The sequence below is a fragment of the Lissotriton helveticus genome, chromosome 4_2 (assembly GCF_964261635.1).
Source record: "Lissotriton helveticus chromosome 4_2, aLisHel1.1, whole genome shotgun sequence".
NCBI lineage: Eukaryota > Metazoa > Chordata > Amphibia > Caudata > Salamandridae > Lissotriton > Lissotriton helveticus.
This window is the reverse complement of record NC_136064.1, coordinates 14,157,515-14,182,346: the sequence shown is the minus strand read 5'-3', so window position 1 is coordinate 14,182,346 and position 24,832 is coordinate 14,157,515.

Below are 24,832 nucleotides of genomic sequence, written 5' to 3'. Positions count from 1 at the left end.
CTATCTCAGAGTCTTAGAAGGTGTGTAACCTGGGAGTTTGTGACGTTCCTTTTTTACTTATCAGTGTATAATTCGACTTAAGGAATTGATTACATTGTGTGCATGACAGGCAGAGTCATTGTGCATTATTCCATCAACATATACATAATCAGTTTCAAGAAATGTTCTCCAACAAGTCATCTGGTGTAAAGCATTCTTTATTAACTGCTGCAACCTATGTACATCTAGATGCAATGGTCAACATGAGTTATCTTGAGACATTGAGCTTGTGAGGGTAAATACTTTCTATGAGTGCATTGTCTCCATTCATGAAAGCTCTGGAAAATATGTATATAAAATCCACAAGAGAAGTGCCTTACCCAATAGGCAGGAGAATCATTTTAATCCTTCCTTTGAGAAAGTGCTTCTAGTGATAATAATTCTGGCCTGACTCTGGGGGTGTAATAGCTGAAGATAGATGACTCTGCACAGCATTTCATTTTAGAGTAACAATGTAAAGTATGGCTTAGATTGCAGAAAAGATGGCATAGGTTTGAAAGTCCGAACTGTGATGAGCAACAATTTGATTTTAACTGTGCTCTGAACTCGGCAAGGTGAGGATGCACAGGAATTCCATGCATCTGAACAAGGCTTGGCTTATTTTGTCCAACCAAGTTTAAACGCTGATGGTTGCATATGTTTTACTAGCTAACTAGTGAAGTGAGGTTGTCGGCCCTGATAGAACTCCGTTGGCCATTTTGTTTGTCCTATACCAATGTGTATATCAGAGAAATAAAAGGAAAACACTTAGGGCCAGATGTACGACCCGTTTTTGCATGCACAAACGGGTTTGTGAACCCGTTTGAGCATGCATATTGGGCCATGTACATAGCCTATTTAGCGAGTCACAATTTTTTTGCGACTCGCTAAATAGGTTTTGCGACTCGCTATTTGGAAGGGGCGTTCCCTTCCAAATAGCGAGTCTCAAAACAATTTACTAATGTTTTGAGAGCGCAATTGCGGTTGCAAACCACTCGCAATTACCACCTACTTCAAGTAGGTGGTAATGCATCTGCAAAGGGGAAGGGGTCCACAGGGGACCCCTTCCCCTTTGCAAATGGATGCAAAATAATCTTTTAAGGCAGGCAGTGGTCTCAAGGACCACTGACTGCCCTTAAAAAATTAAACGAAAACGTTTAAAAAAAAAATTCAAAAATGCATCCCGTTTTCCTTTAAGGAAAACGGGCTGCATTTAAAAAAAAAAAAAAGCTGCTTTATTAAAAAGCAGTCCCAGAAATGGTGGTCTGCTGAGCCCAGCAGGCCGCCACGCCATCTCTGGTAGAGCTGTTATTCACAATGGGCTCGCAAATTTCGAGAGGATCATTAATATTAATGAGCCTCGCAATTTGCGACCCCATTGGGAATCGCAAAACAGTGTACACACACTGTTGCACATTTCATTTAGCGCCTCACAATTTGCGACTCGCTATGTGTCGCAAATTGCAAGGCACTAAATGAAAGAGTCGTACATCTGGCCCTTAGAATGTAACTCTGGGCTGACTTTGATGTCATGCTGAACGTTATGTTTTAATTTGGAAGAGTTTTACACCTCTTCTTTACGTTGTGACTTATATTTCTGTCAGATTTCAAGGGTCGCCATTTTATGAATGCTCCTAGAGGGATTAAGTATTTATGACTGAAGATTTATTCAAACTTCAAAGAAAGCTCCTAGGCTGTTAAATCTGCATTTCATGGAGAGAAAATTCTAATGCTCTTCATGCCTGAAGCGTTTTATGCATTCTTATTTTAGGAAGCCATTTATATTGTGTTATTATATTACTTTATATGCAATTATTAGCTAAATGCTTTTTTCTAGTATGTCCCGGCTGTCTTTTGAGTGTTCAAGTTCTGTCTGTTAAGAAACACCCTCACAATCATTTAGTTTGCCTTTTATGGATTGAGTTAATATCTATGATCAGCTGGACAAGAAAAACAATTTATTAGAAAGCCATTCCTCTGCTTTTCCAAGTAGCAGCTGCCAATTTTAGTGGTATGGAAGTCTTTCTTTAGAAAGAGTGCTTTTTGATGAAATTTGTGTTATAGCATAGAGTTAGTGAGTGTACACGTGTAGGTTGATGGCATGGAAATAGCGTGTGTCCTTGAGACAAGTGTAATTATACATTTGAAAAGTTACATGGTGTGCCAATTACAGGTCACGTAAGGTTGGGGTGGAAGAAGTGGTTTTGATGTTAAACAAGGTAAAGGCTGAGCACACTTAAGCCTGCATGTCAGTAGCTCATTCGAGTTCCTTCAACCCACCCATATGAAGTAGTAAATCCTTATTTAACCTCCCCTCTCCCCATCTCCTAATCCATGCAACATGCAGAGTTTTTCAATAAGCAGAAACAAAACAACCTTTATGGGTGTGTCGAACTTAATGCATTTAAACCAAGTCTCATAGATATATATATAGTAACCCATGCAGCAAGCAATGTTCTTCACTATGCAGAAAAAAGCAAGCCCCATGGGTGAACATAACTTGATGCATTTTTAGCCAGGTCTCATAGAAATACATAGCAATTCGGCGTGGGTCTTATGCTGTCTTCTAAACAGCGTTCATAATTGTGCTGGTAGTCAGGTTTGTACTTACTTCATTGATGTCTTTAGATCGTTTCAGCAGAGCAGTATGGGCATCGGCTACCACAATTCAACCCGTGGCATGAAGTTGTGGATGTGCTTTTTATGAGTTCTTGGTGCATTTGGGAAGAAATGACATCAGGATTCTGAAAAGCCAGTTTGGATCAAAATACAAAAGATGCAATGCGTGTTCTGAGACTGCATTGGTTCTCATTGGGTGCAATGTTGGAGGGACATGTGTAGTGAAACCTGGGCTCATGGGTGCTGAAAAGAAAAAAGACTGGTATAATACTCGATTAACCTAATGTGGTTAGTAAGTTCAATGTTGTTGGAACATTTTAAACTTCCAATAGCTTGTATCTTTTATAGAGTGATGGTAAACAAGCTGGGATCAGAGACCTGCATTGGAACTAAAGTTCAGCTCCTCTTTATTGGACTGTATCCTGCAAGCCATTGCTTCTCAGCTTGAAATGAAATGAAATGAAAAGAGCATTTATAAAGCACGATAGCTACCCTCGGGCGTCCTAGCGCCCACGGACAACACGCCTAAGTACACAACAATTCAGGCTACTCTGGTTTGTTAAAAAGCAGGGTTTTTAGGAGTTTACGGAATGTAAGTAATTTGGGTTCTGATCTGAGTTGGATGGGGAGGGAATTCCAGAGTCTAGCAGAGTTGAGAGAGAACGAGCGGCCTCCACATCTTGCCCTTTTGAACCTTGGTGTTACTACCAGAAAGGCGGATTCGGATCTGAGCTGTCTGTTTGGATGGTAGGCCGTTATCAGAGAGCCTTTTCTCCAGAATGCTCGGTGGGCAATACACATAGCTTTAAATTCGACCCTTTTCCTCACTGAAAGCCAGTGGAGGTCCTTCAGTCTGGGTTTGACTGGGAGTCGGCGGGGGACCTGGAGAAGTGTTCTGGCTGCACAGTTTTGGACAGTCTCCAGCTTGTATAGCTTCTCATCCGTCGCTGCCTCCCCGGACTCAGGACTCACGCTGTGCTCTACGGTCACGATGAGAAAGGGCTGCGGCCCACGATGAAACAACTGTCATTCCCTGTTCCCCCGAGGGCCAGGAATACTAGAAAGGGAAAAGGGACAAGAATTACAGGAAAAGGGAAGAAAAGGGAGGTCACAAAAAAGAGGAAAGACTAATGAAGGATTACAACCCAGAGGACAGGAAATAAAAGATGAGGGAGAGACGCGTAGAGGAGAGGAGGAGGAGACATGACTCGAGAGACCTCACCCAAACCATGACTATCGGGCTCACTTGCTATGCTGGCTTGCCACAGGTCACTCATCCAGAACTCTTATGCCCTGTCTTCCTGGCTGAACCAGCCTCCTCGGGCCTCATTGCCTCCAGATCTTGCAATCTTTTGAGGTGGTCTCAGGTCTGAGGCTGAACCATGGGAAATCAGTTCTGGGCTCTCTGCATTTATCTAGGGATAGCTTTGATTGGCAGTCCACCATACCGCGTCGGCGTCAATCCTTTAAATACTTGGGGATATGGATTACCCTCCTTCCCGAGCTGGGCTGGTCCCTCAACGTGGCTCCATTGGTTAAAAAGGCCAATGAAGACCTCCATAAGTGGAAAGCATTACCTCTGACCACCTGGGGAGGGTGGCATTGTTTAAAATGATGATCCTTCCCAGGTTTCTTTATGTCCTTCCAAATTTTCCCTTCTGCTTTCATAGGACCTGGTTCCAGGAACTGGACAGTTTAGCCACCAAGTTCCTTTGGAGCGTAGGGAGGGCACGCCTGGCTTTGTTCGCATGCCAAATTCCCTCCTTTGATGGTGGCATGGGAATGACACATTTATATCTCTTCTTTGTAGCTGTACGTCTCCTGGTGGTCCACGACTGGTTCTAAGGGGGCTGGGAGGACCCGGCCTACAGGCTTGAGATGAGTGAATTGGGGCTATCCCAAATCCAAGCTATGATGTATGGGGGGCCCATTCCATCCCAAATGCCGGATGTGACGCGCTCCGTGCTACTGCCTGGTGGGCCTTACCGCGCCACACCGGTTGGCCGTGAAAGCTGACCCAATGTACGCCCCTGTGGCATGGGGCCTGGCTTCGGGACGTTAGTGAGCTACAGGGATTTAAAACATGGGACCTTATCGGCATCTCACAGCTAGGGGATGCATGGGCTAAAGGCCATATGCTTTCCATTCAAGAGCTCCAAACTTGCTACTCCTTACATTCGTTCCAATTCTACAAGTACCTGCATCTGCGCCATGCCCTCCAAAAGCATATCAGGGACGACATGAGGCTCCCCAAATATAGCCCCACTGAGACCCAGATAATGATGGGAGACTTAGGCAATGGGGGCATCTGCTGCATATACCGTTCCTTGGTCAATAACACTCCCACCTCCTTGGAGAAGTTGAGGGAACAGTGGGTGGAATGGGTGGGCCCTCTCGACGAGGTAGACTGGCGCGATGCTCTTATGGCCCCCATGACAGTCACTGCTTCCACCAAACTTAAGTTGGTTCAGCTGTACTTCTTGCACACTGCTTACCTCACTCGCTTACGCCTTCATTGAGCATGCCTGCGCAGGGACGCATCATGTGCGAGATGCACTCTTGCCCAAGCAGACTTCTTTCATGTGGTTTGGTCGTACCCCCGCCTGGGGAATTTTTGGGATACTATCGAAGTGGAACTCACAGAGGTGCTGGGTTGGGAGGTTCCCCTTGACCCCTGTCACTCATTACTGGGGATCACGGATGGGCTGGACAGGTCCAGAGCTGAGAAGTTATTCTTTAATATAGCTATGATTGTAGCCAATTGGGACATAGAGGCAGCTTGGAAATGTCCTGATTCGCCTGACCTTGAGAGGAGGCCAAGGGGACTAGACTGGTGTGCGACCCAGGGGAAAGTCCTGTACATGGCAAAGGGGTGCGGGAAGAAATACCGGAGGGTGTGGGGGAAGTAGATGAGTACGGTGGAGGGTTCAGATTAAGTGGTCTTCATATCCTACCTGTGTACTTTTTATGGGGTTTGTGATCGCGAGATGCATTGCCTACCTGATCATAATTGTCTTGAGGATTTCCGTACATTTGCTGAAATGTTTCATGTGTTTGAAAACAATAAAATGTGCTTATCAAAAAAAGGACTACTTACGACCCGCTGGTGCCTGGCTGTGCTGCTTTCTTCACAGCCCTCGGATTGTGGGGGGTTTGTTTTAGAGAGTGTTTGTATGTATATATATATATATATATATGACGTACCAGTTGCCTCAAAAAGAAGAACTCAGAGGCCAGAGGGAGTTCAGGGAAAACAGTTCGTTTAATAATCAGGTACCCAGTGGCGGCGAATGCATTTCGGCTTAGTTAGCCTTCTTCAGCGCCCAAACACTGTGGCATGGCCTCCCACGAATGTCTCCTCCTGCTGAAATGTTTAGCATCACCTGGATCTCCTCCCCCTTAAGTAGTCGACACACCCTATGTAGTTCGTGTAAATGAAGGAACCACAAGTCCCAGAATGCACAGTACCGGTCAATCAAGGCGGGTGGCGTGGAGGAGTGAGTAGAACAGTAGGTTCGTGTTGCCGAGCAGGTAGGTGGTGGCAGGCGCGCAGTCATGGAACCCAAGAATGTCCACTGCCGTTTCCCTTGGTCCCTCATACCGCTACAGCCGGAAGCAACACACAAACGATCCTCTGGGCAGAGGCAGTCAATGCGGACTGGGCTCCCAAACAGGTAAAATACCTTGTACTCCCCAATGGTGCTGTGCGTGTTCAGGCGGTCACCGGAGCTTTCGATTCCTCGAAGATTGTAGGGCTGCAAGCAGCATGATGCCAAACTTGGTTCCGGGACACTTGGATGTAGCGGGGCCATCTGTTCTGCGTCGTAGGCTGGCGCAGTATACATGACGTACCAGTTGCCTCAAAAAGAAGAACTCAGAGGCCAGAGGGAGTTCAGGGAAAACAGTTCGTTTAATAATCAGGTACCCAGTGGCGGCGAATGCATTCCGGCTTAGTTAGCCTTCTTCAGCGCCCAAACACTGTGGCATGGCCTCCCACGAATGTCTCCTCCTGCTGAAATGTTTAGCATCACCTGGATCTCCTCCCCCTTAAGTAGTCGACACACCCTATGTAGTTTGTGTAAATGAAGGAACCACAAGTCCCAGAATGCACAGTACCGGTCAATCAAGGCGGGTGGCGTGGAGGAGTGAGTAGAACAGTAGGTTCGTGTTGCCGAGCAGGTAGGTGGTGGCAGACGCGCAGTCATGGAACCCAAGAATGTCCACTGCCGTTTCCCTTGGTCCCTCATACCGCTACAGCCGGAAGCAACACACAAACGATCCTCTGGGCAGAGGCAGTCAATGCGGACTGGGCTCCCAAATATATATAGACATACACACACATATATATATATATATATATATATATATATATATATATATATATATATACATATACATACACATATATATATATTTCACACAATTTACTGACACACAAGCATTAGAGATACGAAACACACTCACTGGGAATATTTACTGTGTATTTCTTTATTTTCATAGCGGGTTACAAAGCCCAATGCGTTTTGGTCCACTCCTCTGACCTTGTTCACAGGATACACACCCTTTGACCCCTGAAACCCTTTATTTCCCATATCAATGACCTCACTTCCTTTTACATCATTGCATTGTGGTCAATGTAGTTTTGTTGTTGTGGGAAAAATAATTAAAGTAACAAAGTGCAAATGTGCAAAATACTGCAATTCATAATATCAAAGTGCCAAAGTGTTATTGTGTAAATTACAACAATTATATCTCAATTAAATCTTCCAGTTCATATATGACAACTATTATCGTCTTTTTGTGTTTATGATTTGTAACTTTTTTGCCCACTCTTCTCTTTTTATAGTTGCTGTGCTTCATTCTAGCCCTTTGGTGCTCTATATTATTTTTATTATTTTTTCTTCAGTTGATTATAACAATTTTGAGTTATCTTTCATTTTTGCAGCTCAATGATGACAAAGCTGATATTTCAGTTCATGTATTGCATTTTTTTATTATTTATTTTCTATTTGCCATTACTTCCCCTTTTTTAGCTGCTGTGCTTCATTTTAGCCCTTTAGTGGGCTGTATCATTTTTATTTTTATTTTAAGCTGTCCTCCATTATTGCAGCTACATTTAGGACCCTCCAGTGGGTTTCATGATTGGAGAAATTATTAAAACACCTTTCAACTTGCAGAATCTTGATTTTTTTTCATTCTGATTTCTCACACATATTTTATTAATTTCAGTGCAATGCTTCTCTTATTTCCATTAACTCTTATTCCTTTACTATTTCATTATACATCATCATCTAAGCGGGAGATCATTGCGGTTCTTACAAATGCATATAACGTTCTTTATCTTGATTTAAACCTTCCAGAGTGAGAGTTCTCATTGATGACATAGCTATATCTTGATTATATATATATAAGTATATATATATATATATATATATATATATATATATATATATATATATATATATATATATATATATATAAAAAATATATATCTCTCTCTATATATATACATATATATATATATATATTCACTGAAAAAACCATCGGTGTCAGGGGCGTTATAGTTAGTCACTGCCTCCGATTCCAGACCAGTCAACCCATTCCCTTCTCCTATCCCGGTTTCCTACTTGGGTCCAGTTCCATTCTGGGACTTCGTTATAACAGGGTGTTGGAGGATAGAAGAAGGAGAGTCTTTTTGTGTCTATGCCATCGTTAGTTGCCGATATGCCCCATAGACAAATGTGCTTGGCTGTGTGTGGATCTTCGAAATTGTATATAACACAGTCCCCCGGGATTGTTTTCGGCTCCTTACCTATCCAGGGGACCCTTCGGACCATTGAGACTCTACTAACAAGGTACGGTGGCAACGGTCTGTTGGCAGATAACCAATGCAGCACCTTGTTTTTTAAGGACCAACCTGGTTCCTCCATGTTAGGACTCAGCTCGGGGACCCCAGTCATGATTACCACATATGGGCTTGCTTCTGGTGGTAGATGCATTGGGTGCCCACCCCTCCCCCTATTCCTAGTGTTAGTATATTGAGGCCCTGATGATTTAGCGGGGACAGACTTCAATGTAGTGGAGGGGACTGGAGTTTTTATTGTCTGAGGGACCTTCTTCGCCAGTACAGGGGGGCTTTGGTTTAACAATTGTCGCTTCAGTAGCAACTTTTATGGCTTGCACCCCTAACTTCGTAGTTTTGCTATTCACTTTCTGCCCCTCTGTTTGCACCGGCCCCACCCCCTTTGCGTTATTAGGAGTTGCATGGAGGGCAGCTATCTGCTTTTCGATATTTATAAGACTCAGTTCGATAGGTTGGAGATGAGTTTTAACAAGTTCGGCTAATCTAATTAATAGTTGATTGTTTAGCGCACAAACTTTGCACCCTCCTCCCGTGTGGCTAGTTGCACTAAGGTTTGCTGTGTTCATAGAGAGATTTATTATTTCCGTTGGTAAAGTTATTAGTTCTCTCTGGATTGAACTATGTTGTTCTGTTACCAGGTTGGGGGGTAATTCTTCATGATGGTTAAGATTCTTAGTTTGCTTCGCTTTAAGTGATTTCTTTTGTTTCTTTTGTTTAGGTATGGCGCCCTCCCTCAGTCCCCGGTCTGGCTCTATGTCGGGGTCCTCCCGTCTCGGACTTGCAAAAAGAACAGGGGTTTTATCTAACATCATAGACGATTGCGAGTCCGAGAACTCCAGGGATGCCGACAGATCAACCGTGCTTGGCACAGTGTGGGTTTCTACATGTACTTCCAAAAATGGGCCGGTTTCCCTTGATTGAATAGGTGTTCTGGCTGAGGCTAATAAGCCCAACGATGACCGTTTGGCCAGGGCTAAGTCTTGTGATACCCTGCGCTCTAAGAGGATAATGCCTTGGTCGATTGCCTCGTTTGCCCTGGTGATATAATGATCAATTAGGCCAGTGATCTGTGCTGCGCCCTGTGCTGTTTTGCTCCTACTACCCCTGGTAGTCATGGTGTTACTGACAAAAAACAAAGATTTACCAACAATAGTGGAGATGGAAAAAAGGGTATATCCAGTCTAAGTTGAAAAAGGAGAAGGAACGCAGGACAAATATAAATAGGGTGGCCCAGTCCATTCTTACCCGGTCTTTAACGGGCTTAAATGGGCCCGCCCTTGGCCTGGGCCTGGCCCGGCGCGTCCCGCGCGCGTCCTCGCGGGACGAGGGAGTGGTCGGTGGTTTATGCGCCTCCTGGCGCTGAGTGATGAGGGGGGCGGCGTCCTGCACACGAGGCTGCTGGTAGGTGTAGTCCTGACCGGCGGAGCCAAGCCCGGCCAGTCAGGAAGTCCAGGGCAGATTACTCGGCAGAGCAGAACCTGGCCGTCGCGCTGAACAGGAGACAGATGACACGCCTCAGCGGAGCAGGGAGAGCTCGGCCGGCGTGAAGACCCCTTGAAAAGTAACACCCGGTCCTCAGCAGTGGTCGTGGTATATGCGCCTCCTGGCGCTGAGTGATGAGGGGGGCGGCTTCCTGCACACGAGGCTGCTGGTAGGTGTAGTCCTGACCGGCGGAGCCAAGCCGGGCCAATCAGGAAGTCCAGGGCAGATTACTCGGCAGAGCAGAACCTGGCCGTCGCGCTGAACAGGAGACAGATGACACGCCTCAGCGGAGCAGGGAGAGCTCGGCTGGCGTGAAGACCCCTTGAAAAGTAACATACATATATAAAACATATTTAATTTTCAGAAAAACACACATTCACTGGACGATGTCACCAGTGATGTAATCAGTGATGTAATTTCGGATATCATCAGTGATGTTATGAGTGATGTCACTGACCATGCCATGAGTGATGTAATATGTGACGTCATCAGCAGTGCATTGCTGGCGCGCGAGTTATAGTTACCTGAACTAACTATAACGGGGGAATTGCTATGGTTTTGTATGAGCGAAATGTCCAACTAAGTGTAACGCCCCTGAAACCTATGGTTTTTTCAGTGAATTTCTAAGGTTTTTTAAATGCTAATTTCTAACTATAATGTGCCTAAACCCTATGTTTTTTTCAGTGAATTTCAAAGGTTTTTTAAATGCTATTTTCTAACTATGACTACAGAGGTAGGGCATGTGAAGAAAGAAGAAAAAATACACAGAAAGAAACAAAAGAAATTCAGAAAGAAGCATCAGAAGTCCTCAAAGACGAAGAAAAGTGCAGGAAGTAGCAAGACGTGCAGAAAGAACAAACAGAGGAGCAGAAAGAGGCCTAGTTGCAAAAACATCCTGTGCCCTTAACTTTTGCAGATGGGTACTGTTGGTAGCTGACTCTGACTAACCAGGCCTAGAGCCAGTGCTATGCTAAAAGCACTTAGAATTCAGTGAAAACACCTACATACACTAGGGCACACTATGTGTTGGGGTACCCCTGTGCTTAGCATGACCTCCTCTGTAAGGCCCTAGTACATAATGGGACAGGGGGGCTGTTGGACTGGGCCCTTTCTGCAGGGTCATCCCTGAACTTTTTGCCTTCCTCCTTTATTTTGTCTGACCTGTTTTATGTTGGTTTTATGACTCTGGGCACTTTACCACTGCTGAGCAGTGCTAAAGTGCATATGCTCTCCCTATTGTAAATTTATGTATGAATTAGTGATTCCATGATTGGCTGGTTTGGTTTACCTGTCAGACCCTAGTACCGTGCACCAGGAGTGCCCAGGGCTGGTAATCCAAATGCTGCTAGTGGGCTTGCCACCCTCAGAAGCAGGCTGTAAAAGTGTGTCTAAGGTCTGCCCAATGGTAGGCCCATGGGCAGGGTGCATTGTAAGTATGAGGTAGGACATGCCCTGGCTTGTGTGGCATGTCCTAATAGTGAATTACAGCCATTTTTGTTTTTCACTATTGCAAGGCTACCTGTTCTCCATTGGCCAGAATGGGCAGTTGGATTATTACATTTTATAATCCTAACTGACTCGGGGAACATGGTAGAAATTTGAGTTTAGTATGCCTGAACTCATAATGATAAAATACATCTTTTAGTGAAGTTGGTTTTAACATTCTGTGTTTGAAAATACCACATTTAGAAAGTAGGTATTTTCTTTTCTAACTATCCAAGCCTGCCTCTGCTAGGTGGTGTATTTCTTGTCTGGAGTTTGAGTGACAGGGCTGGGGGATTCCAGGAGACAGGATGAGTCAGCCCAGTGGTGAATAGAGAGATCTGCATCTAGATGGGAGGGAGGAGTTGCACCTGGGACCTGAATAGGGCTGAGCCTTCCCTCAACAATGCTGGCTCCACCTTCTGTGATGCGTCTGATGTCTCTGCCCTGCACTGTGAAAGGAGAGAAGGAGTCATGTCAACAGAGTGCTCCAGGGCTGTGCCTTCCCTTCACAATGCTGGCTCCACCTCCTGTGGTGTATCTGATATCTCTGCCTTGCATTGCACTGTGAAAGGAAGGAAGGAGTCTTGTCAACAGAGTGCTCCAGAACTGGTTTGGGCTAGGCAAAGGCCCCTCTGCCCTCAGATAAAAAAGCATTTTGGGGTATAAGTATTGGGACCCTGATCCCAAGAATTTAGATCACTTTTGGACAACAAGAAGAAACCTTTGCTGAGGAGAGAAACCTGAAGAAACTGAGGAGAGACTATCCCTAAGCTTAAGTGCTGCTTGGGGGATTGGCCTGCAGTGGTTGCCTGACTGCCAAAGACAGGAGAAAGGACTTTGTGTGCTTTATTCAACTTGTAAGGATCTCCAAGGGCTTGAGAGGAGGGCTTGCCTCCTGCTGAAGTATCAGGGACAACAGACTTCATCCCCCCAGCTCCCCAAGAGTTCTTTGGAAGTGCCTGTTGCTGTTTTGGGCCTTCTGAGGGACTGCATGTCGCAAGGAGCCGGACTCAAGAGGGAGAAGCGTGTCGCCGTTGCAGCCGCTGCCATCGCATCGTGGATGTCGCCGATGTACCTGTCGCATTGCACCGCATCTCCATAAACGTCCTGCAACCCCGAAGAAGTGTGTCGCTGTCACAGCCGCTGCCGTTGCATCGTGGATGCCGCCGCTGTAGCTGTCGCATTGCACAGCATCAAGAGAAGCGTCTCGCAACGAGGAAGAATCGGGTCGCCGTCGCAGCTGCTGCGGTCACATCGTGGATGTCGCCGCTGTAGCTGTCGCATTGCACCGCATCAAGAAAAGCACCTTGTATCGTCGGAGAAGAGTGTCGCTGCCAAAGCCGCTGTCGTCGCATCACGGAACAAGGGTGTCACCGCTGCAGCTGATGCATCGAGACGAGACTTCTCGCAACATTGGAGAAGCGTACCGCATCAGGAAGTACTTGACGTCTTTATTTAATTGCACCGGATCTTTGCCGCATTTCCATCTTGCAACACTTTCGTTGTCCTGCTTGTCTCATCTTAAGGTACATTGACTCAAAGTGTCGTATTTTAAGAACTAAAGAGAACTAAGCTACACCTACCATTTTAAGTACAGTATTGTGATTTTTTGTTGTTTGTGGTCTTGTGTTAAATCTATATAAAGAATACTTATTTTTAATATACAACTTGTATGGCGTCCATCTGTAGTGTTGTCATTTGATTAATGTATGTGTTCACAAATGCTTTACACACTGCCTCTGGGATAAGCCTGTCTGCTCGTGCCAAGCTACCAAGGGAGTGAGCAGGAGATATTTTAGGAGTGTACCCCCTTACCCTGCCTAGACGCAAGGGTCCTTATTTTTCACTGGTACCTACCTATGTCAACTAGAGACCCCCACATCTAACAGGGATTAAAACTACTTCTAAGTCAGAGGTGCAGAAAGGACCCGCCCCCTCCCTTCACCACTGTGCAAACGCACTCCGTGGCGCGTTTCAAGTTGGGGGATTAAGTTTTCTTGAATCCTGAGGGTCCCTGGGGTCCAATTAGCCCACCAGGTACCTCCAGTAAGGGCCACAGAGCTGCGTTGCAGAGAGGTGTAAAAAGGGGCGTGGCCTGGACCACCACTCTGCACTCTGCAATGCAGGCCTCTGGCGCTTTTTGGAGGTACCTGATGGGCTAGTTGGCCCCAAGGGGCCCTCAGGATTGAAGGGGAATTAATTCCCCAACTTAAAATGCACCACAGGGCGTGTTTGCACACATGACACCTCAGGCCCCGCCCCCTCCTTTTACCACTGTGCAAATGCACCCCGTGGCGCGTTTTAAGTTGGGGGATTAATTCCCCTTGAATCCTGAGGGCCCCTCGGGTCCAATTAGCCCACAGGTACCTCCAGCAAGCACCACAGAGCTGCATTGCAGAGAGGTGTAAAAAGGGGCGTGGCCTCTGAACACCTCTCTGCAACGCAGCTCCATTGGCGAATACTGGAGGTACCTAGTGGGCTAGGTGGACCCCAGGGACCCCCAGTATTCAAGGGGGATTGCTTCCCCTTCTTACAACGTGCCAGGGAGCGCGTTTGCAGAGTGCTGGGAGGGGGCGGGGCCTCTGGCGCGATGCCGGCTTTTAAAAAAAAATTATTTTATAGAAGGGGGCAGTGTGGCCCCCATTCATTTCCTGACCCCTTCCCCAGGGCCTGACCCCTAATTTGTCTATTTTATTATTTTAAAATGGAAGGGGCCCCCCTCCCGATGCCATTTTCAGCCCCGGGGACCCCATCCCCCGGGGCATGGCCACTATATATATATATTTTAAAATATTTACAAAGGAGGGGGGCTGCGTGGCCCCCCTCATGAGGCTTCTTTTAGCCCTGGGGACCCCATCCCCCAAGGCTCTCCCTCATTTTATTTTTTTACTGGGGAGGGGGGCCACGTGGCCCCCTCCCAGGCCACTTCTAGCCCTGGGGACCCCATTCCCCGGGGCTGGCCCTCTCCGTTGGGGAACGTGGGGGGAGCCCCAATGCCCCCACGGACCCTGCCGGCTCCCTGGCTCCTGCGGGAGCCGGCATTGCTTTTCCACACGGGGAGCTGCTGACATGCAGCTCCCCGTGTGGAAAAGCAATCTGGTTTGAATTTTGGAAGAGAGAGCAGATTTCCTGCTCTCTCTTCCAAAATCCAAGCCAGTGTTTGCTATGACAGGGCGGGAGCCGCACGGCTCCCACCCTGCCATAGCAAACAGTAGTGTCCTGGGGGTGGGCACCCCGGGACACTGCAGGAGCCAGCCATGGGGTGTGGCGGTCACCAGGGCCATCACTGGCTCCAGGAGGGGGGCTGACGGCCCCCTCCCAACATCAGTGAAGCGGGGAGGTGGTGGTCCCCAGGGCTCGAGGTCCATCACGGACCCCAAAATTTAAATACTTAGTGCCCCAGAGAGGTGGCGGTCCCCGGGGCGTGTTGGGGGGGCTCGAGCCCTGGCACACAGGTTTTTTTTTTTTTGTAAAACAAGCCTCTGGGAGTGGCGGTCCCCGGGGCTGCAGGGTGGCAGAGTGCCCCCGCGATTATAATTAAGGAAATCCCCGAGGTGGTGGTCCCCTGGGCTTGAGGGGGCCTTGGAGGCCCCCAAACTTTAAAAATCAAGACCCGGGGGTGGCGGTCCCAGGGCCAGTGTGGGGGGATTAGGGCCACCCCACACATTTTTTTACTGCTCCCGGGACCTGGCCCACCCAAGGTCTTCAATTAAACAATGCTTGGTAACCCAATTTGGTTTTTTTAATTTTCTCGGGCGTATTCGCGCATCCAGCGTGATTTCGGCCATTTTATTTTATTTTTTTATGCTTTTTGGGCCCCCTGAGCAAGCCTAGGGGGCCAGGGTGTTTCTACCCTGCCCCCTTTTCTTGTTTTACGCATTTGTTTTTACTTTTTCTTGTGCCTCGGTTACCAGGCACAAGATAGCTGCTAACACTTCCTGGTTTGGAGTGTTGACAGCCAATTAGAATCAGGCTCGTGATCGAGAGGGTGCGCGGATCCTCCGTGCCTCTAAATATTGAAACTTTTATTTTTTTATTTTCTCAGCAACTACTGAACGGATTTACACCATTTACAAAAAGGTCTCTTTCTGAGCCAAGGGCTACATTTGTGCCAAATTTGGTGTAATTCCGTTCAGCGATTTCGGCTGTAGCCGTGTCTAAAGTTTCCTGTCGGAATTAACGTTTTGGGACCCCAGCTTTTTCTTATGCCCCGCTTGCCGAATCACCCCAAATCTTTCAAGATAGGAGCTGACCGGAGTGCCCCACTAGTTTTGCAAATTTCGCGAAGATTCGTCAAAGGGCGCCAAAGTTATTGGGAAAAGAAAAAAAATGCTATTTTAATAGAAACAAGGTCCTAACTATAACTACCACACACAAAGTCCAATGGAATGTGTGGGAGGAGTCCCACCCACACGAAGAAGTCTCTGGGAAGTCTGGGGTGATTCCAAGAGGCCCTCTCCTAGAGTAGCGCATGCGCGCTGCGCTAGGCTCGACCTGAAAAGTGTCCTAAAATCACTATGAAAATCAGGCCCCTGTAACTTTATGTCCAAACAAGGTATCCATGCCAAATTTACAGGGTTTGTGGATTCCCCTGGAGGGGACCCAGATATTAGTCAAAACACACCAATTTCTTTTTTTTTTTTTTAAATGGACAAAAAGTGCTTCAGAAGAAGGCATCTGTTTTTTCCCCTGCAAATGGTATTAACAAAGGGTTTGTGGTGCTGGAATCACCATCTTCCCAGCTTTAAGGGACAGGTAGACTTTTGTCAGAAAACCAAATATTTTTACACAGTTTTGGCATTTTACTGGGACATAGCATTTTTTTGCTACTTTTTGTGCTTTCAACCTCTTTCCAGTTAGTGGTAGAAATGGGTGTGAAAGCAATCATGGATCCCGGAAAGCTATACATTTCTGAAAAGTAGACAAAATTCCAAATTCAGCAAGGGGTCATTTGAGAAGATACTTAAACTTTTTTTTTAATGAAATTAACAGTTGAAATTAAGAAAAATTAAAAATTAAATAAAAGAAACCTGCCACATTTGCAAATGTTTTCATCTGTAACTTCTTTTAAGTATGACAGATGTTTGAAAGCAATATACCGTTACATTTGCTGGACCCTTCTGGTAGAGGAGATATATAGGACTTGTAGGTTCACCAAGAATCCGAGGAGCCCAGAGCCAATAATATATAGTTTAGAAACAGTTGCTATTTGAACAGCTCCAACATTTTGGGTACCCATACTAGCATGTGAATTATAGGAAATTTTTCAAAGTGACTTCTTTTTTACACATTGGCTTACATTTGGAAGGCAGAAATGCAACGAAAGTCAATAGGTAATAACAGTTGCTCTACAATTTTGTGTTCCCCTAAGTCTCCCTATAAAAATGGTACCTCCATTGTGAGGATAGGTCTAGTGCCTGCGACAAGAAATGGCCCAAACGCAACTTGGACACACCACATTTTTACAGTAAAAACAGACCTTTTTTTGCAAAGTGCCTAGCTGTGGATTTTGAACCCTAGCTCAGCCGGCACCTAGGGAAACCTAGCAAACTTACACATTTTTGAAAACTAGACACCCAGGGGAATCCAGGATGGGGATTTGTGTGGCTCTCACCAGGTTCTGTTACCCAGAGTCCCTTGCAAACCTCAAACTTTAAAAAAAAAAAAAAAATGTTCCTCACATTTCTGTGATGGAAAGTTCTGGTATCTGCGTGGATCCAGAAAATTCCACCACCCCGCATTTCCCAAACTCTTCTGATAAAAATGGTACCTTACTTGTGTGGGTAGGTCCTATGCTTGTGATAGGAAACGGCCCTAAATTCAACGTGGATACACCACATTTTTACAGTGAAAACTGACCATAATTGCAAAGTGCCTAGCTGTGGATTTTTAACCCTAGCTCTTTCGGCACCTAGGGAAACCTAACAAACCGACAGATTTTTGATAACTAGAGGAATCCAAGATGGGGTGACTTGTATGGCTCTCACTAGGTTCTGTTACCAAGAATCCCTTGCAAACCTCAAACTTTGATAAAGAAAACACATTTTCCCCACATTTCTGTGATGGAAAGTTCAGGAATCTGTGTGGGTCGACAAACTTTCACCCACCCCGCATTTCCCAAAGTCGTCCAATAAAAATAGGACTTCACTTGTGTGGGTAGGGCCTTGTGCCCGGTTGTAGTCTGTATGACTCCAGTCCACCAATTAAATAATGAAACCTGTGGGAATGGGTACAATTTAAACCACTTCTTTTAGGGGAACAGGGGGGACCCAAAAGGTAACTGAGGACCATATATTTTTCCATGTCCAGCCGGACAAGGAATTCATTTTCAATTGGAATCACAAGTATTAAGTCTGAATACAAAAGCAACAATTGTTGCTTTTGTATTCAGACTTAATACTTGTGATTCCAATTGAAAATGAATTCCTTGTCCGGCTGGACATGGAAAAATATATAGTAACCTATTGTGTTCTATATATCATCTACTTATATCTTTGAATGTACTCAGGACCTTTGTTTTCTTAATTTACAATTTAAACCACGGCGGTGGCGAGGGACAGATGATTGTGGATGTTACACAAGTTTGGGGGTATAGTGACTGTCATTTTACAAATGACTGCATGGACACAGCCTGCATATAAGTAACATCAAAGAAAAACTGTTTTGTTTTACTTCTATGCAAGACCAAATGCTGCATTATCTATGAGAGACTGTGAGGACTTTACAATTAAAGCAAAACGAAATGATTACCACTTAATTTGAAGCAGCGGACATACATGCTCATTTAGCGGCCAAAACATCAGTATATGTACTAAAAGCTTGTCAGTCCTTTGCTGCTGGCCATCATTTGCATTCCTCCAATGAAATTACCCCTGAATCAATTTAAACATTTATTATTCTGATGACGTCTTAATGAGCACTGAAGAAGGCAGAGTGCAAAAATGCATTTGCTCATAATAAATCATACAACGTCTATTTCTTCATTACTGTATGCTTGTCACAGTGAATTGAAACTCCCCTACATCAAAGACTATATTATGGCCCGTCCCAATATATATTGGGATGCGGTTTGAAAGAACCCTGCAGCGCAGTTAACAAGGGAAATAATAAAAGACTGCCTTAGCTGTGATAAGGGAAGGGAAATACACTGGCTTGTTGATGTTAGGAAGAGCTTGATCAGTGTAAATCTTGAGCGGATATTTTTAAATCCGAACAACCCAGATGGCATAAGTAAAAAAAGTATACAGAAGGCACTTTATGCCGTTTATAGTAAAATTAAATATGAAACAGAGGTACGTAAATCTTCAGTTGCCAGATATATGACTATCGAGAACACCTCCCATCTACCCTGTAGTTATCTTTTAAGACTGATTGGCCGATGGGAGAGGGGTCTGCTCTTTCGACTAAGGGCTGACACTATGACATTTCTGCTCTGTTTCCCATTAGGGTTCAATTCCAATGTTGATCAACTCCCATGTCCCTGTAATGCTCAATGTAAACAAACAATGTTGCACTTTTTATTTTCTTGTAGTTTTTATTTAAAATATACAGAACAGTTTTTGATGCCGTTTTTCAAGACTATACCCTTGATTGATTACAAGGTAGCCTATAGGTATATTGTTACTCTGGAAGACGAGGAGTTAACCTTCCGAGAAGGTTCCTTTCTGAAAGTGGCAGTAAGTGGCCGTAACTCAATGTGTACCTTCTGAAACCTATCTTTCCTAATTTTTTTTTATATCGCTGATACATCTTGCTGAGATCTCTTTTTATACTGTATTTGTAACTATAATGAATTGTATGATGCATTTGTCGATGCTTGATCAAAAATCAATTTAGCTACAATCTGTCCCATTTTTGACTGTCTCCCTTTTTTTCTTTTAAAACTTTTATTCAGTAATAGATTTTCTTCCCCCTCTCCTTCCTTTCTGTTTAAACTATAATATAACCATCCATCATGCTATATAGACGACCTCTCTCTCGAACTGTAGTTTCTGAGCAGCTAAATAACACTTTACGCTGGTAAAGAGGTGTAGAGAGGGGAGGTCGGGAGAGTGCACAGAACATTAGTCAACAACCATTTTGCATACCCTTCACATTTTTCCCATGCTTTTCCAGGTCAGGAAGAGGTCAACAGGTAGTCAAAGGCATTTTATGAAAACCTTTTACATTCAGAAGATCAGTTTTTGGGGATATTTTTTGTTCGTTTTATCTGTTTTGAAAACATTTGAGTTCCACTCAGGTGCTGCCAGCATGTGGTCTATTCGTGGCCTCTCGCATCCCCGCTCAACTTCTGTCCTTCAGCGACAAGTCATCTCTGTACACATGGGTTTGGTTCTTGTTCTGCTTATGCAAAATTTTAATAACAGAGTCGGACCCGTGTTGTGTTTTCCAGTTTTCACCGTGCTGCTGTCAAGCTGCTGGAAAGCACAGTATTGTCCGAAGTTGGCTGACATTGCTCCTTCACTACAGGATAAAAATAAGGGTACTCCATCGCTTCTCCAGACAGAATTGACAGGCCAGCTGTCCTCTGTATGGAAAATTCAGCAACCCCAGACTGGTTTCTGGCTACTTAAGCCTCATCAGTGAGGTATAGCTTGAGTTCTGTAGCACAGTGAGCACAGAAAACATGTCTAGTCATATGTGTGATACTTAGGCTGTTAACTCTTTTAAACTATGGTCTCCTGTCACAAACCTGATATATGTAATTGGATTCCAACAAAGATCTCCCTTGAGGGAGATGGGACATTTACTTATGTCACCCCTAACATCTAGCCTAGGTCCCCCATGGTAGGGTGCCATGTAAAATAAGCAGGGATCTTTGAAAATATGTTTTACATGCCCTGGTGATGGAAAAACTACCAATTACATTTTCCCCATTGTAGCATTTTAGCACCATAGGCTAAAATGGGAATACTGTAATACAGTATAACTATTGATAGGAAGAGGCTAAAATATTTCAAGGACTTAAAAGATTAGTAATGATAACTCCAATAACTCACCACTGGTGAATTTGTCATAACTGATACAGAAAGGAAGTTATAGAACTTTTCTGTGAGTTAAAATACAGCCTTCTAGCAGCCTCTTCTAATTGGCCAGCCTTGACAGACATAGCCACATTTCTCTGATGAGGTGATAAGTGGCCTGCACAGAGACAAAGGATACCTAGTTTGGGGGGCTCTTCATCTCAATCAATCAATCAATCAATCACATCATTTGTAAAGCGCACTACTCACCCATGAGGGTCTCAAGGCGTTTGGGTGGGGAATGCTGCTACTGCTCGAATAGCCAGGTCTTGAGGAGTTTTCTGAAGGTCAGCAGGTCTTGGGTCTGCCGTAGGTGGATGGGGAGGGTGTTCCAGGTCTTGGCGGGGAGGCGGGAGAACGATCTACCGCCGGAGGTCGCTCTTCGGAAGCAGGGGACTGTGGCGAGGTCGGCGGAGCGGAGCTGGCGGGTGGGGGTGTAGAAGCGGAGTTGTCTGTTGAGGTACGTTGGTCCAGTGTTGTGGAGTGCCTTGTGTGCGTGGGTGAGGAGCTTGAAGGTTATCCTCTTGCTGACCGGGAGTCAGTGCAGGTCTCTCAGGTGGGGTGTAATGTGGCTGCGGCGAGGGATGTTGAGGATCAGGCATGCAGAGGCGTTCTAGATGCGTTGGAGCCATCTCAGGAGTTTGCCCGAGGCTCCTGCGTAGAGGACGTTTCCATAGTCCAACCTGCTGCTGGCGAGGGCCTGGGTGACCGTTCTTCTCGTTTCAGTGGGGATCCACTTGTAGATCCTGCGGAGCATGCAGAGAGTGTGGAAGCAGGAGAAGGAGACGGCTTTGACCTGTTTAGTCATGGAGAGGGTGGAGTCGAGGATGACCCCTAGGTTGCGTGCGTGGTCGGTGGGTGTTAGGGCGGGTCCTAGTGCGGTCGGCCACCAGAAGTCGTCTCAGGCCGAAGGGGTGGATCCGAGGATGAGGACCTCCGTCTTGTCCGAGTTCAGCTTCAGTCGGCTGTTCCTCATCCATTAAGCAATGGGCTTTATTCCTTCGTGAAGGTTGGTTTTGGCAGTGTGGGGGTCCTTGGTGAGGGAGGGGATCAGCTGGGTGTCATCGGCATAGGAGATGATGTTGAGGTCATGCCGATGGCCGACGTGGGTGAGCGGTGCCATGTATATTTTAAACAGAGTTGGGCTGAGGGATGAGCCCTGGGGTATGCCGCAGATGATCTCGGTGGCTTTGGAGCGGAAGGCGGATGATCTGTGTTTTGCCGGAGAGGAAGGAGGTGGTCCAGTCCAGGGCCTTCTCTTGGATCCCGGCGTTGTGGAGGCGTGTTTGTAGTGTGTGGTGGCAGACCGTGTTGAAGGCGGCTGACAGGTCCAGGAGGATGAGGGCCGCCGTTTCTCCATTGTCCAGCAGGGACTTGATGTCATCGGTGGCGGCGATGAGGGCAGTCTCGGTGCTGTGGTTTCTGCGGAACCCAGACTGGGAAGGGTCCAGGATGTTGTTCTCCTCGAGGTAGCGGGTCAGTTGTTCGTTGACGGTCTTCTCGATGACCTTTGCCGGGAACAGGAGCAGGGAGATGGGCCGGACGTTCTTGACGTCCTTGGGGTCCGCCTTGGGTTTCTTGAGTAAGGCGTTGATCTCGGCGTGCTTCCAGCTATCCAGGAAGGTTGCTGTCTCGAAAGAGGTGTTGATGACTTTCCGGAGATGGGGTGCGATGGATGTGCTGGCTTTGTTGAAGATGTGGTGTGGGCATGGGTCTGACGGAGATCTGGAGTGGATGGTGTTCATGATCTTGATGGTGTCGTCATCGTTGTTGTTGGTCCAGGAGAGCAGGCGGTTGGTGCGGATGGTGGTCGTGGGGGCGGAGGTCTCAGTGGTTGTCGGGGATGTCGTTGCGTTGAAGCTGTCGTGGATGTCTGCGATCTTGCGGTGGAAGAAGGTGGCCAGCGAGTCGCACAGGTCTTGCGAGGGTGGGACGTCGTTGGTGTTGGAGCTGGGGTTGGAGAGTTCCTTCAGGATGTTGAAGAGCTCTTTGATGTTGTGCCCATTGTTGTCTAGGCGGTCTTTGAAGGAGGCCCTTTTGGTGGATCTAATGAGGTGATGGTGTCTGCTTGTGGAGTTCTTGTGGGCTTCGTGGCTGTCCGGTGTTCGTTCACGTAGCCAGATCTTCTCCAGCTTTTGTCAGGTTTGCTTGGAGGCCCGGAGGTCTTCAGTGAATGAGCTGGCTTTCTGTTGGTGGGACTGTTGGAGGGTTTCTTGATCGGGGCAGGGTGTTGGTGCAGTCGTTGATCCACAGCTATGGCTATGTTGGGTGCCGAGGCGGGGTTCAGCCAGGTCTCCGTCAGGAAGGCGACGTCTGGGGAGGTTGAGTCGAGTAGGTCCCTGAGATCAACGGCGTGTTTGCGGGCGGAGCAGGTGTTGAGAAGGATGCATCTGAGGTGGTTGGGTTCTTTCCTGGTCGGCAGCATGGTGGGGCGGATGCTTGTGAAGCTGCAGTTCTGGCAGGTGAAAGCTCCGTGGGTGCGCTTCGGGGTGGCCAGGAAGCAGGTGTGTGATCGTCCGGTGTTGAGTGCGTAGAGGGTTCCAGCATCGTAGCGGTGTCGGGCGTTGTGGCGTTCGCGGGGTCCAGTGGTCCTGGCGCTGGGCGCGGTCCAGGTGCAGACGGGCTTGCCTTAGACGCACCTTTGACGCGCTAGCGGCACCGCTGTGCGGCCTCCATATGAGGGGATGTGGGAGGGAGGAGCAGCTGGGAGGTGGGAGCGGGGCGGTGAATGGGAATGCAGGGGGAGGGGCCACAGGGACGCAGCGGCGGGAAAAACCGGCGGGGCTGCGCGAGAACTGGGCACAGGAAGGAAAAACAAGTTTAGGCAAGAAAAAACAGTAAAGCGCAGAGAAATAAAACAAGTCTGGGCAAGAAAGCAAGTACAGGCACAGAGGAATAAAAACAAGTCTGGGCAAGAAAGCAAGTACAGGCACAGAGGAACAAAAACAAGTCTGGGCAAGAAAACAAGTACAGGCAGAGAGGAACAAAAACAAGTCTGGGCAAGAAAGCAAGTACAGGCACAGAGGAATAAAAACAAGACTGGCCAAGAAAACAAGTACAGGCACAGAGGAATAAAAACAAGTCTGGGCAAGAAAGCAAGTTAGGCACAGGGGAAAAATACAAGATTAGGCAAAAACAATGCAGGCAGAGCTGTGCAGCAGGGTGGGGAGCGACCTGCCTGCGAGCAGGGTCAGAGGTCTTCTGCAGAGAACATCCCAGGAAGAGTGCTGGGTAAATAAAACTGGTCTTCAAAGAGAGCAGGACAGTAAGGATGCAACCCAGGCTTACACCCTCTTCCTGTAACCCCCAGAAGCGTGTTGAGGGAAATGAGCCACATCAGTAAGTTGCCTTAGCCAGATCTTAACCCCAAGGAGACAGTTTCTCCATCTTGAATTTTAAAATGTAGTGCTTTGTGGGACACGAATAGGCTACACTTTGGAGGAAGCTGTCATGCTTTTATGGTGGCACTCTTTACCCCATTGGTCAGGGGTGCCCTCCTGCTTGTCACTCAAGAACACTGGTTACATATGGGAGAGCTGCCCAGCAACTCACTGCCCTGCTGAACGCCTGGCCTGCACCAAGAAAACTGAACTCTGAAGACTGCACATGCTGCACACTTTGGGCTTCAGCAAAAGAAGGACACTGCTTGACTCCAAAAGTTTGAGGAGTGGACTTCCGAAAGCTACAGGTTAAAAGAGCTTCACCTGTATCATCTCCAGCAAGAAAAACCCAGCTGACCACCTTCAGCTGGACTTTAAAGGATTTGTCCAGGTGCATTTTGGGAAGTGTAGTCCCAACTTCCTAGAAGCAACTCAAAGGCTCTGGAACCTTAGATTTGTGCTTGGGACACTTTGAACCCTCAAGAAGAACTTCAGGAAGAAGTTCCAGAAGTTTGTAGCAACTTTTGAAAAAGCACCAGAAGTTGACCAACCTGTCATTAAGAGTCAAGCTGACTACATCGAACTGCGACCTGGTCTGGATTTCAGGTTCGGCCAGCTAAAAGCTCTGGAGCTAAACACTTCCAGGAATTGACCGGGGGCCCACACTGAATCAAGCCGACGAAGCTGCTGCGAACTCGGTTTGCTGGTGAGTTCTGCTCAACGTCGAGAGAAATTCCTCCTGACAAGTTTTTAAGTGCGAAGGAAACATTTTTGACTGAGGCCTCCCGCTTAGTGTTTCTGACCTGGGCTCCATCGCAGTCAGCCTCAAGCTTTGACTTTGTCCCAGTCAAGCATGACCAGATGTCCCAATTTGGCGCTATTGACCAAAAGCCATTTTTGGTTCTTCCCCGGATTTCGTACTGGAGTCGGACGCCAGCCTGCACGGCTGGGGTGCCTGCCTC